Genomic DNA, 4843 nt, shown 5'->3' on the forward strand with positions numbered 1-4843 from the left:
ACTCTTTATAAAAAAAACTACTCCTTGACACTAAAAGGATGTTTTTTTCGGAGCAGATCAATCAGGCAAAATCCTCCTCTAAAGAACTTTTCAAAACACTAGTTAAACTCACTGCCCCCAATACGTCTAAAATACAGAGCAGTCGCGAATTATGTGAAAGTCTCGCATCCTTTTTTCAGCAAAAGGTGGAAGCAATCTTTTCCTCATTTACGCATACACAGAAAGAGGATACTGAGGCATCAGCCAGGGCGGTGCCCATTGGAGACAAAATAACATAGATACTAGATAGCTTCACACGATTAATGACACAAGATTCGATTAAACTTTTGATGTCAATTCGGTCAGGATCCCCTTTGGAAACTTGCCCTGCATCCGTGATTAAACAAACCCCTGAGATTATTGGGCCAGCCCTTACCCCCCTGTTCAATACTATCTTCAACTCGGGTCAGTTTCCAAAACACATGGAAAATGGCATCTATTCTTCCAGTGCTTAAAAAAACCAAACCTCGATCCCAAGGACCCGAATAGCTGTAGACCCATTTCGCGCCTCCCCCTACAGGCAAAAATGATTGAGAAAGCCTAGAATGTTCAACTCAGCCTGTTCCTTCAGACTAACAATAAACTGGATCCAACACAATATAGCTTTAGAGCTGAACATAGCACAGAACTGGCCTTGATTAAATCCACAGAAGAGGTAAGAGAGGCTTTGGACAGGGAGGCACCGTGATATTGATCATGTTGGATCTCTCGGCAGCCTTCGACACGGTTCATGATAAGGTTTTGATGGAACGTTTTTCAGAAGGTTGGGTATAAGGCACTACCTGGAACCTCAAATGGTGAACTTGGATAATAATAGGTCAAAGCCTTTCTCCATTCCTTGTGGGGTACCTCAGGGGTCCTCACTTAGCCCTTTTTAATGTATATGTGTCCCCACTGGCGGCCCTGATAAGATCATTTGGGTTCCAATTGACATCTTACGCGGATGACACGCAAATAGTGCTGTCCCTCCAGCGTGGCCAAGAAGCTGAAACTGGAACAAGATGTCATGACTCCATGAAAGCCATCTCGGATTGGATGTCTTTGAACTGCCTGAAACTCTGGAAAAACAGAGGTTATTAAGGTTGGTAACAATTTAAACTGCTGGACGCCTGACTGGTGGCCGGAAAAATTGGGTATGCACCCGGAACCGACTAAGAAAGTGAAGAATCTGGGTGTCATTGTGGACAATAGTCTCACTTTCGGGGACCAGATAAGTGGGGTTGTCTCTACATGTTTCTTTCTCCTCAGAATCCTGAGGAAAATAAAGTTCCTTCTTCCGGAAGACAGCTTTAGGACAGCGATCACAGCTCTCATTATGTCACTGTTGGACTACTATAATAGTCTCTACTTGAACATCCAAAAGAGACATATAAACAGACTCCAAATTGTGCAAAATGCAGCAGCCAGGTTGTTGACGGGTACACCTAGGTTTGTCTCGGTCAAGAAGGAACAAAGAGATCTTCACTGGCTCCCAGTAAAACACCGGGTGCATTTTAAAGCCCTCTGTATGGTCTACAAGGCCCTAAGGGGAGCAGGCCTGGACTACTTGAAACAACGGTTTCAATGGTATGTTCCCAGAAGAACCTTGCACTCTATGGCAGCAAAATAAGTGATTGTTCCCCCAGTTAAAAAAGCTAGCTGGGGTGGCGGGAGATTCATTACATGTGCCACAAAAGCTAGGAACAATCTACCATTCCACCTCAGAAATGCAACCGAGCTCCTCTCCTTCAGGAAAGGGCTGAAAACCTGGTAATTTACGCTATAGTCATTCACTCAACAGTAACCATTTAGGCAGTGCCCAGAGCCAGGACACCTTAGGGTAACAGTAGCGCTATAGAAATCATATTAACATAACATATACCTGAACATCACCCATCTCTCACCCCTAAAACCCTTCATTATCCATCTGAGAACCCAAAAACCCTTCACTACACCTTACTCCAATTTAATGTCATTTTGGATGTTTCCTTAAGATTATCTTTCCTTTCAAATGTTTCCTTTAATTTTCGGATGTTTGCATCTCCTTAAAATTGGTTTTCCATGATTTAGTTTTCCCCAAAGTGGTTTCTCAGTTTTTGTTTTTCCATTAATTCTGATACATCAGGCCTAACTGTCTTCTCAAAACAGGGTAGGCCAATGATACGTCTAGCTGGAAAATTATCAGTATCAGCTGGAGCTTTATTTACAATATGCATGACGATAGCACACTTGGGAGATTGAGGGATAAACGTTTGGTGATAGAGGTATTGATTAACCTAGCGCTGATTGATAGCAGTGCAAGAAGACCAAGGTTAGCAACTTTTGCATTCCATTATGTCTCATAATGGTTAGGGATTTTTGAGTGACATCATGAATTCCCTTATTTTGCCGTCTTTGGTTGGTATCAACTCAAAGAGGGTGGGACATGGGGTACTGGTGAGATGGCCTCCTCTTCTCTGTGAACAAGGGAGGAAAGGTTCCTTTCCTAAGGGTTTAGTTTTATCGATGGATAATAGGAGGTAGTTGGAAATATTGTTGAAGACACAAGGAGGATGTCATAATATGCTGCCTTTGTCATGTCCTTGATGCTGTGCTTACTTAAGAGGTCACAGAATGCTGTGCTGTCACTGTAAGGCTAGGTTGGCAGTGAGAGTGGGTTAAGTAGAGAGGAGGCTGCTCCTAGCGGGGTGTTCATCAAGTAACTTGAAACATTCCTTCTACAATAAACCTAAAACCTGTTTATCTACGCAAGCTGGCTACCTGACTCCAGCCTGCTAAGCAGGAATCGGATATTGCACTGCATTGGTGGTTGGAGGGGGTCACCATCTACCTTAGACACAGAGTAATTCTTTTGTTGAGATTTCATTAAATGGTTTAAGCGATTGAGACGTGAGAGTTGATCTAGTTTCTGTGAATAGTTTGCTGGAATCGTTTGGTGGTGCAGGCAGTGAAGTCAATAGCGCAAAGGGACTCATGCTGTTGGAGAGGAAAGTGGGAGGTTTTGAAAAGAAATTGGGGCAATGTATTTTCCCCACTCACTGATGTAAAGTACACGCACAGCAGTGATTGAAGCAAACGGCTTTATTTAGTTATATACCAACACAGCATGAAGGTTAGGGGGGAGAGAAGGAGTAAGCGTCAGGTAGAGGAGGTCATCAGCTGGCGTCTGTCAACTCAGCTGGTGACAGGGGAGGAGGGGGATACGGAGGGTGAGAAGGGACAAATGAGTACAGAGAAAACACAATACATCTTCCTCCTTAGGGAAACAATAATGAATGGTATGCAGTTAATCACATATAAAGTCATCAAGTTTGCTCGGTCGTACCACCCTGCGTCCACATCTCGTTCTTACAGGTTCTTCTTCCTCACTGACAGGTAAAAGCTTACTGTGGCCTGCTGAGGCCGAACACTGGGTGCCCTGTGGTACACCCCTATCGACATCCCTGTCGGGTAAACGCTCACTGTGGCCTGCTGAGGCTGAACACTGGGTGCCCTGTGGAACATTCCCCTCGACCTCATCTTCCCATAAATCAAACCTACCACCTCTATTTGTTCTATGTGCCACAACTTCTTCTCCTTTCGGGTTGCTGTAATTGCCTGGGGCTAACCTCGAGAAATGCCACACTCTCCCATCGCTCAATAAGGCTGAGTTACAAAACACTTTACCATGAGGGGTTTGAAAACTTGTTCTGACCCTTGGCTATGAACCCACTCATTTTTACACAAACCATTTCTCCCACAGACACCTGTACAGGTTTGCAGCTCTGTTTCATGTCATAGCGGTTCTTACTGTCTATCAAATTCAAAATTGCTTAATTTCGATAGCCAATATCTTAAAAGCATTTCCAAACTTACAATTTTCAATTTATATAAGCCATAAAAAATATTTTTAAAAAGAGACAACAATTTAAATGAATAGAATCCGATAAAACATTAAATCATTAAATTCATCAATTTCTAATTGCCCTAAAAATTATTAAAAATTATGGGAGCAAAAATGAGCTTGGGTAAGTAATATATAAGAATTCATTACAAGCCCTCCTTCACATAATACCCCCTACCCCCCCCCCACTAGATTGTTCTTAATCCAGATATAGGGAATAAAGTGTCAGTGCAGAATATCATGTTCAAGCCATCAAGATGAAAATATAGAGGCATAAGTCATTAAAAACTCCATGCAAAAAAGTAAACCTTACAATCCAGGCACGACCAAGATATTTGGCTACACCACAAGCAAAGAGAGTCCGCGCGTCGGTCTTTAGAATACGTAGAGCAGTGCGATATTCGCGCGTCTTCAACTCTCTGCAAATGGGTTTAAGCCATTTGGTTCTTACACTTTTATAAGCAGGACAGGCAAACATAAAATGGGCTACGGTCTCTACCGGTGTTTTACAACAGGGGCACCCTAATGGTGTCTGGTATGGGGTGCTCCATTTCGCAGTTCACTCTCTAACCGGCAGTGAGCCTACCCTAAACTGTATATAGAGTGCTCTGTCCCGTGGTATTTGGATAAAATCTAAATACGGTTCTAAAAATGTAGATTGCTTGTGGAGATAAAACTCCTCCGTCAGTCTGCCTACTCCTGGATTGTTAAGCTCTTGAGCATTGACCCAAGCCCAATAACATCTTTTGAGGTCAGCCTTACTAGGGGGGGTTTGTGTATCCCATGCTTCCTTTAGGCCTAATGCGACAAGAGATTGTTTAAGTTTGTGTGTGTACCCAACTAATTCTTTGATTGACGTCTAGAGCCATGACTTCTGTTAGCGCGGCGGCATAGCTAGTTAATTCTGGGGTTCGACATAAGCGAGCCCAAAATAGCAAGGGT

This window comes from Triturus cristatus, chromosome 4_2, assembly GCF_964204655.1.
Source record: "Triturus cristatus chromosome 4_2, aTriCri1.1, whole genome shotgun sequence".
NCBI classification, from domain to species: domain Eukaryota; kingdom Metazoa; phylum Chordata; class Amphibia; order Caudata; family Salamandridae; genus Triturus; species Triturus cristatus.